Below are 14,183 nucleotides of genomic sequence, written 5' to 3' on the forward strand. Positions count from 1 at the left end.
TTAAGGGTTGTCAAGTGTCTGACAATCCTTCACTGTTTACTCATATATAAAGTATAAAAGTTAACAGGTTGCCCTAGCCAGGTTGGAGAGTTGTCCATACACTAAAAGGTCAAGGGTTCAACTCTTGGTCAAGGCATACCTATGTTGTACGTTTGATTCCCAGATGGGGCTCATTTAGGACACAACCGAGCCAATGTGTTCTCCCCTCCCAATCTCTCTTTAAAAATCAATAAAGCCGAAACCAGTTTGGCTCAGTGAATAGAGCGTCAGTCTGTGTACTGAGAAGTCCCAGGTTCATCATCGAACTATGAACCAGGAGGTCATATTTCAATTCCCAGTCAGGGCAGGAGGCAGCCAATAAATGAGTTTCTCAACATTGATGTTTCTTTCTCCCTCTCCCTTCCTGTATGAAATCAATAAAAATTTAATTGAAAAAAAAAATACCCTTCTCTTTAAAGGGAGACTCTTCCGTCTCTAATCTAAAACAACCAGTGATGGGGCTTTAAAACGGCGGCAGAGTAAGTAGAAGCTACCCGGACACTTTGTCAGGCCCAAACTGAAAATACAATTAAAATACAGAAAAACTACCCTGAAAAATCAACTGAAGACTAGCAAGAGAACCCTGAGAACCCAGGACGGAAAGTAGAGACTGCATGGAGACTGGTAGGAAGCACAGAGACCAGAAAGGGCTGGCCGGCCTCCCCAGCCAGAAGCTCAAGGCCCAGAGGGATGTCTCAGCTGTGGGAGGTTTCCACCGAGAACTCTGGGGTCTAAACCCACGCTTGGGCTCTCCAACACAGAGCACCAGAACTGAGAAAGGTGCCCACATAACATCTGGCTGTGAAAAGCAGCAGGGTTGCTGGCTGCCAGGGAGAGATGGTTGAAAATGCAGGCACCCTCTTTAAGGGCCAATGCACAAAATTTAGTATGCTGCCACTCACCCTGGGCTCAGCAGAGGGAGGGTAGAGTGGACTGAAGCAGAAGCCAGGGGTGAGGGCTTTAGGGGTGGAGCTCAGAAGGTGGCCACCATGGTTTCCAGTGCTGAGTCATTCCCGATAGCAGCATAGGACGTCTTACTCAGACAGACCTCTGCTATCTCTGCTATGGAGGCAGTTTTTGCCTGGGGGGAAGACAGTTGACTCACTCTATAGCAAACACCTTGCCCAATGGTGCAGAGTTTCTGAGACCCATTAACAGACTGAGAATAACAAATAGCCTCTAGGCAGAAGCAATTGCCCCACCCAGCCTATTTGAAAACCTCTCATTACACCTGGGGATGATTGCCTGAGGGCTACAGAAAACTGAAACCAATTAGTCAACAGGAGGAGGTGGATATGTAAAGGCTTTTAGTATTTACCTGACCTAATTAGTCAGAAACAGCATTTGACACTGTCTGTCCTGCACTAGAGATTGAGTCATAAACCTAATAGTCACAAACCCAACAGGCAGCCAAAATGGGGAGATAAAAAAAAAAAAACACTGCAAAAGAACAAGAGAATTCTCCAGAAGAAGAGATAAATGAAATGGAGATAAGGAAGTTATCTGATACAGAGTTGATAATAATGATGGTAAAGATGCTCAACAGCAGGAGAAAAGATACAGTAACTATAAAAAAAACCAGTCAGAAATAAAGAATGACATAGCACTAATAAAGAACACATTGGAAGGAATAAACAGCAGGTTAGGGGAAGCTGAGGATTGAATCAGTGATTAGTGGACAGGATAGAAAAAAAAAAAAAAAATCACTCAACTAGAGAACCAAATAGGAAAAACAAGTGAAAAACAGGAGGATAGCTTAAGGGAGCCATGGAACAACATGAAATATAATAATATTCAAATAGTAGATGTGCCAGAAGGGGAAGAAAAGGAGCAGAGGACAGAGAATGTTTTAAAGAAATAATGGCAGAAAACTTACCTAATCTGCTGAAGGAATAAGTCACACAGGTCCAGGAGGCACAGAGTCCCAAGCAAGAAGAACCCAAACAGACCCATGTCCAGACACATCATAATTAAAAATGACAAACATTAAAGACAAAGAGAGATCTTAAAGGCAGCAAGAATAAAGCAGTGTTACCTACAAAGGAGTTCCCATAAGGCTGACACCCAATTTCTCATCAGAAACTCTACAGGCCAGGACCGAATGATATTAAGTACTCAAGATAATGAAAAGCAAGAATCGGAAACTGAGATTACTATATCCAGCAAAGCTATCATCCAAATTGGACAGTGAAATAAAGAGCTTCCTAGAACAAAAAAGAAGAAAAAGGCTAAAGGAGTACATCAGCACCAAGCCCACATTACAAGAAATGCTAAAGGAAAGGCTATCATAATGAGAATAGATAAACCTAGGCACACAGAATTAAAACGGCAAAAAATAAGTACCTATCAATAACCTTAAATGTAAATGAATTAGGCGAAAACGGTTTGGCTCTACCCCAGCGGTAGAGCGTCAGTCTGCGGACTGAAAGGTCCCGGGTTTGATTCCGGTCAAGGGCATGTACGTTGGTTTCGGGCACATCCCCGGATGTGCAGAAAGCAGCTGGTCGATGTTTCTCTCTCATCGACATTTCTAGCTCTCTCTCTCTCTCCCTTCCTCTCTGTAAAAAATCAATAAAATATATTTTAAAAAAAGAAAAAAAGAAAATGAAAAACAGGAGCTTTCTAGAAAGCTTTAAAAAAAAATGTAAATGAATTAAATGCTCCAATCAAAGGACATAGGGTAGCTGAATGGATACAAAAATATGACCAAATTATATACTGTCTACAAGAGACCCACCTCAGAACAAAAGACACAGAGAATAGAGTGAAGGGATGGAAAAATATTGTCTATGCAAAGAGAAAAGAAAAAAAAAGCTGGGGTAGCAATACTCATCTGACAGACGCTGATGACGCCTTGCCATAATAGCAGTCAGCAGCTGTGTATCACTGCAGGTTGCCCAGGACCAAACCAGAGAAGGTTGGACCTGCATTACCACCATTTGTCCACCATCCAGAACTGAAATATCATTGCTGACATGTACACATAAGGAACTGTTTGACATTGAAATTGGGTCTCAAAAGAATTGTTGGCCCAGAAAGAAACTCACTACAGACTGATTCATATGATTTTCAGCATAAGAATTATTGCTTGTCTCATTTTTGATCCTTATAAGTGTATTTCCAGTAGGACATGATCTCACTCATCTAGGGGAAATGGTGAATACCACAGACTGATGGCCAAAACTGATGGTTTGGCTCAGTGGATAGAGCGAACTGAAAGGTCCCAGGTTCCATTCCAGTCAAGAGCATGTACCTTGGTTTCGGGTACATTCCCAGGGGGTGTGCAAGAGGCAGCTGATCAATGATTCTCTCTCATTGATGTTTCTAACTCTCTATCCCTCTCTCTTCCTCTCTGTAAAAAATCAATAAAAAATATATTTTAAAACAACAACAACAAAAACAAAAACAGACTGATGAACAAGAACAGACCCAGAGATAAGGAGCCATGGGTGAGACTGTTGGACCTCAACAAGAGGGTGGGGATAAAAGGGAGATCAACCAAAGGACTTGTGTGCATACATATGAGCCTAACCAGTGGTCAAGGGACAACAGGGGGTTGGGAGCATAAGTGGGGAGGGGTGGGGATTGGAATGGGAGGTTGAGGACAAATATGTGATACTTTAATCAATAAAGAAATTTTAAAAAATACTCATCTGACAAAACAGACTTGAAAATGAAGGTAAATCACAAGAGACAAGAAAGGTAACTACATAAAACCAAAGGGATAGATCCAATAAGAGGATATAACACTGATAAGCATAAATTCACCTAACATAGGAGCATGTTAATATATAAAAATACTTCAAGAGGATTTTAAGGGAGAAATCAACAACAACATTGTCATAGTAGGAGACTTGAACACCTCTCTCACTTCACTGGATATAGATCTTACAGACAAAAAATTAACAAGGAAACAGTGACTTTAAAGGACACACTGTATCAGATGGATTTAACTGACATTTACAGAATATTTCACCCCAAAGCTGCAGAATATATGTTGCTCTCAAGTGCACATGGGTCATTCACAAAGATAGACCACACTAGGACATAAAGTTCAAGAAGACTGAATCATATGAAGCATCTTCTCAGGTTACAGTGGAATGAAATTAGAAATCAACAATAATAAAAACACCTCAAAGCATTCAAACACATGGTGGCTAAATGGCATGTTATTAAACAATGTATGGGTTACCAAAGAGATCAAGAAATAAATAAAAACTTCCTGGAAACAAATAAAAATGAACACACAACAACCACAAATCTCTGGGACACAGCAAAAGCAATCCTGAGTGGAAAGTTCATAGCTTTACAGGCCTACCTCAAAAAACAAGAAAAATCAATAATAAACTATTTAACCCTACATCTTCAAGAATTAGAAGGAGAACAATAAGAAAAACCTAGAGTAAGTAGAAGGAAGAAAATAAAGATGAGAGCAGAAATAAATGCCATAGAGACAAAAAAATATATATATATTTTCAATGAAACCAGGAGCTGATTTTCTGAAAAGAAAAACAATATTGATGAACCTTTAGCCAGACTAATCTAGAAACAAAGACAGAGGACCCAAATAAATATAATCAGAAACGAAAGTGGAGAAGTAATCACTGACGCCACAGAAAGACAAAGGACTATAAGAAAATACTACGAACAACTGCATGCCAACAAGATGGACAGTGTGGATGAAATGGACAAATTCCTAGAAAAATTACAAACTTCCAAAACAGAATTAGGAAGAATCAGCAAACCTGTATAGGCCAACAACTGATGAAATGGAAGTCGTAATCAAAAGACTCCTAGAACACAAAAGCTTTGGTCCATATGGCTTCACAAAGGAGTTTTACCAAACATCATTCAAAGAACTAACACCTACACTCCTCAAACTATTTCAGAAAATCCAAGAGGAAGGAACACTTCCAAACTATTTTTATGAGACCAGCATTATCCTAATTCCAAAACCAGATAAAGACACTATAAAGAAAGAGAATTACAGGCCAATATCCCTGATGAACATAGATGCTAAAATCTTCAACAAAATATTAGAAAATCGCATCCAATATATTAAAAAGATCATACACCATGACCAAGTGGGATTTATTAAATCAATAAATGTGATCCATCACATAAATTAAAAGGCAAAAATCACATGATCATATTAATTGATGCAGAAAAAGCATTTGATAAAATCCAAAACCCATTTTTGATAAAAACTCTCAGCAACGTTGGAATAGAGGGGTCATTCCTCAACATGACAAAGGCCATATATGACAAATCTACAGCTGACATCATATTTAATGGGCAAAAACTAAAACCATTTTCTTTTTCTTTTTTAAATATATTTTATTGATTTTGTACAGAGAGGAAGGGAGATAGTTAGAAACATCAATGAGAGAGAGTCATTGATCAGCTGCCTCTTGCATACCCCCTACTGGGGATATGCCCGCAACCAAGGTACATGCCCTTGACAGGAACCGAACCCGGGACCCTTCAGTCCCCAAGCCGATGCTCTATCCATTGAGCCAAACCGGTTTGGGCTTCTCTTTCTTTTAAAAAAAAAAAAAAAAAAAAAAAAAAAAATATATATATATATATATATATATATATATATATATATATATATATATATTATTGATTTTTCTTACAGAGAGGAAGGGAGAGGGATAGAGAACTAGAAACGTCAATGAGAGAGAAACATTGACCAGCTGCCTCTTGCACACCCCCTACTGGGGATGTGCCCGCAACCAAAGTACATGCCCTTGACCGGAATCGAACCTGGGACCTTTCAGTCTGCAGACCGACGCTCTACCGCTGAGCCAAACCGGTTTCGGCCTAAAACCATTTTCCCTACAAACAGGAAAAGGCAGGGATGTCCACTTTCACCACTCCTGTTCAATATAGTATTAGAAGTGCTAGCCATAGCGATGAGACAAGAAGAAATAAAAGGCATCCAAATTAGAAAGGAGGAAGTAAAACTGTCATTTTCCACAGATGACATAATATTGTACCTAGAAAACCCTGAAGATTCCATAAAAAAAACTACCAGATTTAATAAATGAATTTGGCAATGTAGCAGGATACAAAATTAACACCCAGAAATCATTTTTATACACCAATAATGAATTCTCAGAAGAGAAACTAAACAATCCCATTTACTATTGGGTCGGCAGCTAAGTAATTGCGGGTTTCACACATATATGGCTTCAGTTGAATTTTTAGGTTTGCAGACGTAGTACAAATGTAAAACACATTTTGTTATTGATAGTTGGCTATTCAGCTGTTAATCAGTAAAAAAAGTTTTTTGATCTGTTTTGTAGTTTTCGTTTGGCGTTCGTTGAAAAATGGAAAATCAAAAGGAACATTTTCGTCATATTTTGCTTTTTTATTTCCGCAAAGGGAAAACGCATCGCAAGCTCATAAAAAGTTATGTACTGTTTATGGTGACGAAGCCTTAAAAGAACAGCAGTGTCAAAATTGGTTTGCCAAATTTTGTTCTGGTGATTTTTCACTCAAAGATGAAAAACGCTCTGGTCGTCCAGTTGAAGTTGATGACGCCCTAATCAAAGCAATAATCAATTCGGACTGTCACAGTACAACACGTGAGATTGCAGAGAAGCTTCATGTATCACATACATGCATTGAAAATCACTTAAAACAACTTGGCTATGTTCAAAAACTAGATACATGGGTTCCTCACGAACTGAAAGAATCACAGTTAACGCAACGCATTAGCAGCTGCGATTTGCTAAAGAAACGTAATGAAAATGATCCATTTTTAAAACGACTGATAACTGGCGATGAAAAATGGGTTGTTTACAACAATATCAAGCGGAAAAGATCGTGGAGCAGGCCAGGTGAACCAACTCAAACAACATCAAAAGCTGATATTCATCAAAAGAAGGTTTTGTTATCAGTTTGGTGGGATTACAAAGGAATTGTCTACTTTGAACTCTTACCACCCAACCGAACGATCAATTCTGATGTCTACATTGAACAACTAACGAAATTAAACAATGCAGTTGAAGAAAAGCGGCCCGAATTGACAAATCGAAAAGGTGTTGTATTCCATCATGACAATGCAAGGCCACACACATCTTTGGTCACTCGGCAAAAATTAAGGGAGCTTGGTTGGGATGTTTTGCCACATCCACCATATAGTCCTGACCTTGCACCATCTGATTACTTTTTGTTTCGATCTTTACAAAACTCCTTGAATGGTAAAAATTTCAATAATGATGATGATGTCAAATCGTACCTGATTCAGTTTTTTGCTAATAAAAACCAGAAGTTTTTTGAACGTGGGATTATGATGCTGCCTGAAAGATGGCAAAAGGTCATTGATCAAAATGGGCAATATATTACAGAATAAAGTTATTTAGTTCCATGAAAAAATTCTTTTAAAAATCCGCAATTACTTAGTTGCCGACCCAATATTTGCAACAAAAACTTAAGATACTTAGGAATAAATTTAGCCAAGGAGATAAAAGACTTGCACTCGGAAATCTACGGGATGTTGAGAGATAGAGGAATACATAAACAAGTGTAAGAATATACCATGTTCATGGATTGGTAGAGTTAACATAATTAAAATGTCCATACTATTCAAAGCAATCTACAGATTTAATACAATCCCTATTAAAATAGCAACAGCATATTTTACAGATTAAGAACAAATACTCCAAGAATTTATATTGAACCAAAGAAGACTTTGAATAGCTGCAGCAATCTTGAGAAAGAACAATGAAGTTGGAGGGATCACACCACCTGATATGAAGTTATACCACAAAGCCACTGTAATCAAAACAGCCTGGTACTGGCACAAGAACAAACATATACTAGTAGTTCAATGGAACAGAACCAAAGACCCAGAAATAGACCAAAGTAATTACACTCATTTAATACAGTATTTGACAAAGGAGGCAAGAACAAACAATAGAGTCAAAACAGTCTCTTCAATAAATGGTGGTGGGAAAATTGGATACATGCAAATAAATGAAACTAGACTACCAACTTATATACAAAAGAATAAACTCAAAATGCATAAAAGACTTAAATGTAAGTCGTGAAACCATGAAAGTTCTAGGAGAAAACATAGCCAACAAAATCTCAGACATCTCTCATTGCTAGCAATATGTTTATGCATACATCCCCTAGGGTAATGGAAACTTAAAAAGAAAATACACAAATGGGACTACATCAAAATAAAAAGTTTCTGCACAGCAAAAGAAACCATCAACAAAACAAGCGAGCCCACTGTATAAGAGAAGGTATTTGGCAATAATACACCTGATAAAGGGTTAATAGCCAAACAAAATAAGGAACTCATGCAACTTACCGGTAACAGAAGGAAGACAAACAATTCAATTAAAAAATGGGCAAAGGACCTAAATAGACATACAGAAAGCCAAGAGACATATAAAAAATGCTCAAAGTCACTGATCATCAGAGAGATGCAAATTAAAATGAGATATCATCTCATACCTGTCAGAATGGCTACCATCAACAAATGACAAGTACTGGCAAGAATGTGGAGAAAAGGGAACCCTAGTACACTGCTGGAGGGAAGGCAGACTGGTGCAGCATTATGGAAAATAGTTTGGAGTTTCCTAAAAAAATTAAATATGGAACTGCCATTTGACCCAGTGATCCCATTTCTAGGAATATATCCCAAGAAAACAGAAACACCAAACAGAAAGAATGTATGCACGCCTATGATCATAGCAGCATAATTTACAAGAGTTAAGATCTAGAGACAGCCCAAGTGCCCATTGGTAGATGAGTGGATAAAAAAGCTGTGGTACATTTATTAACATGGAATACTATGCAGCAGTAAAAAAGAAAAATCTCTTACACTTTGAGACAGCATGAAAGGACCTGGAGAGAGTTGTGTTAAACGAAATAAGCCAGAGAAAGATAAGTATCATATGATCTCACTCATATGGGGAATCTAATGAACAAAATAAATCAATGAGCAAAATAGATCCAGAGGCATAGTAGCATACATAGAACAGACTATGGCATCTCAGAGGGAAGGTGTGGGGAAGGTGGGTGGGTGGATGCGAAGTGATCAACAGAAGAACTTGTATGCATATATGTATAATGTACAGATCAGACAATAGAGTGGTGAAGGCCTTGGGGGAGGGTGCAGGCTAGAAGGGGTCAACTGGGGGAGATATGTAATACTTTCAACAATAAAACTTTTAAAAATAAATAAAAATAAATAAAACACCAGGAAAGTTCTGGGGAATAACTACTGAGTCATACACACTCACAAACACACACACACAAAGAAAAAAATAAAAAAAATATTTAGACACACAGAAGCATAGAACAGTCTGTGGAATTTCAGAGGGAAGGCGGGAGAAGGTAGGAAGAGATCAACCAAAGAACATATATACGCATAACCCACGGATACAGACAATAAGGTGGTAAAGGTCTACGGCAGGGCAGGCTAGAATTGGTCAATGCGTAAGGGGGGGGGACACCTATGTAATACTTTCAATAGTAAAGATTTCATTTTTTTAACAAAAATATTGGAAACATTGCAACCACCAGCTGCAAATATAAGGATTAGCAAATATAAGAATCAATTCAAACAGCATTTGATGCTGTAGCATTACAATAAAGAGCACAGCATATGTTAATATTTACAAGTATATATTTAACATTTGTAAATTGTGTATTATTTTCCAGCTTTATTATCAGTAAAATTTATAATAAACTTATGTATATAAATACAAAAATAAAACCAGTGATTACCCCTTTGTTCTTTTGACCCAGAACAGCTTTAAATTGTGAAACTAAACTTGTTCCATCCCACAGAAGGATATTCTCTAGGATAAAGACAGAGGAGTATGGGCTACTATTACTAATCTTAGAATTAAATTTTTAGACCAAAAGGGATATTTATAATTCTAACTCTAGCATTTTCCTAACTAACCAGACGTGAAGGTGCTTGCTTATAGGCTAATTAACTAGATGTGAAAACTGTTGTAGTTTATATATACTATAACATTTAACACTAGCTAATTAAACAGAGTTTTGTTTTTTTTTGTTTTTTTGTTTTGTTTTTTAAAAATATATTTTATTGATGTTATACAGAGAGAAAGGGAGAGAGATAGAGAGTTAGAAACATCGATGAGAGAGAGTCATCGATCAGCTGCCTCTTGCACACCCCTTACTGGGGATATGCCCGCAACCAAGGTACATGCCCTTGACCGGAATCGAACCCAGGACCCTTCAGTCCCCAAGCCGACGCTCTATCCATTGAGCCAAACCGGTCCTGGCTAAACAGAGTTTTTAAATATAAGCCAAGATAATAGAGCATTACCATCTTCACTAACAAAATCTATTTTCTATACAACTACCAGTCTCTACTTGAGACAGGAATGTGACCAGGTCTTTCCTGTTTAAAATTCTGTAATGGTTCCCCAGGAAACAGAATAAAATCTGAGCTCTGTAGCATGGAATACAAGGCCCTTTATGACCTGTTCCCTGCCTACCTCATGTCTACAGCCCAGCCCCTTCTGCCGTCTGTAGTTTCCTACATTATATAAAAGCGTAATATACCAATAAGACCGGGCATCTTTCCAGATGAAGCCAGGGCTGCGAGGGAAGCCCGGGTTCCAGGGTACTGGATTTGAGCCCGGGTCCTGGGTGCCAGAGGGAAGCTGGCAGCCGGGGGAAGGAAGGCTACTCTTGCATGAATTACGTGCATCAGGCCTCTATTGCTGTAGAATTCTCTCTCCCTCTCTGCTTTCACATCTTACAGGACTGTATTTAGCTCCATGAATATGCTATGAACCCTCCTGTGTCTGTGGCACTGAAATTATTTTCTAGGCATGGAAAACATGTTTTAACTATCAAAATCCTCCTAACTATATTCACTTACTTATCCTTTAACCTTCAACTTAAATGTCATTTCCTTAGGAAGCATTCCCAGATAGGATAGATATCTTACACTATCTCTACTATCATGGTTCCGTTTATAATTTATAATTTTGTGCTGCAGTTCTTTTTTGTTTTTTTAGAGAGAAGAAGGGGAAAGAGAGATACAGAGACAGACTCACCACCTTTCAGTATATGGGACAATGCTCCAACCAGCTGAGCCACACGGGCCAGGGCTATGCTGTAGTGTTTGATCAGTGGTGCCATGAGGGCAGGGACACCATCTGCTTCGCCTGTCACTGTGTCTCTGATGACTACAGGGTGCATATGGCACATATTAGCAGAGATGTGAAAACGATTTGTCCAATTAAGTTGCCATAAAAGGCATACTGTCCGGCTGGCGAGGCTCAGAACCAGAAGGTTATAGTTTGATTCCCAGTCAGGGCACAGGCCTGGATTGCAGGCTCAGTTCCCCAGTGCAGGGAGTGCAGTAGGCAGCCAATCAATTATTCTCTATCTTTCTCTCCCACTCCTTTCTGAAATGAATAAAAATAAATTTTTTAAAAGGTGTAATTTTGCCAAAACCGGTTTGGCTCAGTGGATAGAGCGTTGGCCTATGGACTGAAAGGTCCCGGGTTCGATTCCGGTCAAGGGCATGTACCTTGATTGCAGGCACATCCCCAGTGTGGGGGGTGCAAGAGGCAGCTGACAGATGATTCTCTCTCATTGATGTTTCTAACTTTCTATCCCTCTCTCTTCCTCTCTGTAAAATATCAATAAAATATATTAAAAATAAAAAAATAAAAACTCCCACAAATTAAAAAAAAAGTGTAATTTCTTGTTTTCTTAATTTTTCCAATGATACCAATTAAAACCAAAAATGAATAACTAAAGATACTCTAAAGTCATCCTTTCTTCTTTTAAATGAAAATATTAGATGTTTGTTAACAAGAAGAGCACAAAGGAGTGTAAATTTGCGTGGAATAAAATAAATATCTATAGATCAGGCTTTACATTAGAGATAGCAACAATCTTTCAGTCATTTTGATTTTTAAAAACATGTTTTTATTCATTTCAGAGAGAAAGGAAAGGGAGAGAGAGAAACATAAATGAAACTGGCTGGGCCATTTTAACTTTTAAAATAATGATATCCTGAAACCAGTTTGGCTCAGTGGATAGAGTGTCAGCCTGCAGGCTGAAAGGTCCCAGGTTCAATCCCGGTCAAGGGCATGTACCTTAGTTGCGGGCACATCCCCAGTAGGGGGTGTGCAAGAGGCATCTGATCGATGATTCTTTCTCATTGATGTTTCTAACTCTCTATCCCTCTCTCTTCCTCTCTGTAAAAAAATCAATAAAAACATATTAAAAAAACAAAATAATGATACAATCAGAAAAAAAAATTAATGATACAGTCCGGCCAGTGTGGCTCAGTGGTCAAGCATAAAGCTATCAGGTCACAGTTGGAATCCCTGTTGGGGCACATGCCTGGGTTTCGAGCTCAATCCCCAGCAGGGGGCGTGCAGGAGGCAGCCAATCAATGATTCTCTCTTCTCATTGATGTTTCATCTCTCTTTCCCTTTCCTTTTGTCTCTGAAATAAATATTTTTAAATGATTCAATTTTTCCCCTCCCAGACTTCTGTTTCAAAATGACAAATGAAGCAAATATTGTAACCTTCCCTTTCTACATCAAATCTCTTTACCATGAAACAAAACCTATGAGGAATGTCCCAGAAATAAATTAGGACAACTAAAGACAAAAACAGCGGCTCGGGATTTAGGCAGGAGAATGCTACTGCATAAATGTTGGTAGTGGTGAAGCAGGTAGATTACTGTGTTCTTATAAGTACGAATGTGCACACACACATAGGGTTTCCCTCATTCCTAATCCTCAAAGCTTCAGGCCACAGTTGTGTCAGGAAGGAACAGTAAGTGGGGGAAATAGGGTTGAAAAGGGAGGGAAAGAGTCTCAGGGAATAAGAGCACACAACCCTCCAAATATTCCTTCTCTCTTTAACAGAAAAACGATTGTGCTTCTAAATCTTCCTCCAAACAAGCTACAAAGGGAGACTCCGCAGATGCTGTAGTCTCAACTACAAAGCCAAATGCAATTCTCCCGAACTTACCCAACAAATGTAATACAATTCCAATCAAAACATCAACAGGCTTGCCATAGCAATTAGACAAGAAGAAATAAAAGGCATCCAAATTGGAAAAGAAGATGTAAAACTGTCATTATTTGCAGATGGCATTATACTCTACATAGAAAACCCTAAAGACTCCATCAAAAAAATTATTAGACTTAATAAAATCAGCAATGTAGCAGGATGCAAAATTAATGCCCAGAAATCAATGGCTTTTTTATACACCAATAGTAAATTTACAGAAAGAGAGATTAAAAAAACAATCCTATTTACCATTGCACCAAAAAAATTAAGATATCTAGGAATAAACGTAACGAAGGAGGTAAAAGACCTACACTCAGAAAACTACAGGACACTGAAAAAAGAGATAGAGGAAGACATAAACAGATAGAAGAACATACTGTGTTCATGGATTGGTAGAATCAACATTATTAAAATGTCCATACTACACAAAGTAATCTACAGATTCAATGCACTCCCATCAAAATACCAACAGCATACTTCACAAACCTAGAATGAACATATTTTCTTAACGGCATCTAGAATGGCGAATCCTTTCCAGAAGGTTTCAATTTATTTGCCAAGATCCATCAGAGGACTTATTACCAATGGAAGATAGTCTTCCAAAATTTATCTGTAGCCAGCTGGCGTGGCTCAGTGGTTGAGCAATAAGACTGTTTTGCTTTCTTATCATTTGTATGTTCACTAGAATTGCAGTTTAATTTCCTTCAAGACCTTGGCTAACTGGTGCAGGAGGCCTAGCTTTATTCCTATCTCAGCCTTCCCCGCTATACTTAGTCCTATCCTAGCTTCTGATTTCAAGTAACAGATATGCAACTCTTCTTTTCATTTGACTACTTAGAAGCCATTGTAAAGTTATTAATTGGCCTGATTTCAATATTGTTGTCTCAGGAAATAGGGAGGCCCAAGAAGAGGGAGAGATACGGGGAAATGACCAGTCATTGGATCAGTTAAAACACACACAACATTTATCTATTAAGTTTGACATCTTACATAGGTGTGGTTTGTAAGTGGTTTGTAGTGCCCTGAAACCATTACGTTAGTAACATCAAAGATCACCAGTCATAAATTACTATAAGAAATATAATAATAAAAAAGTT

General features: G+C 38.2%; 1 protein-coding gene across 1 annotated transcript in view; it reads right to left on the bottom strand.

Moving 5' to 3' along the window:
• PAK2 (p21 (RAC1) activated kinase 2) overlaps positions 1-14,183 on the bottom strand; it is an 84,205-nt gene that overhangs the window by 33,043 nt on the left and 36,979 nt on the right. The window lies entirely within an intron of this gene.

This window comes from Pipistrellus hanaki, assembly GCF_964339955.1.
Source record: "Pipistrellus hanaki genome assembly, chromosome: 2".
Classification (NCBI taxonomy): Eukaryota; Metazoa; Chordata; class Mammalia; order Chiroptera; family Vespertilionidae; genus Pipistrellus; species Pipistrellus hanaki.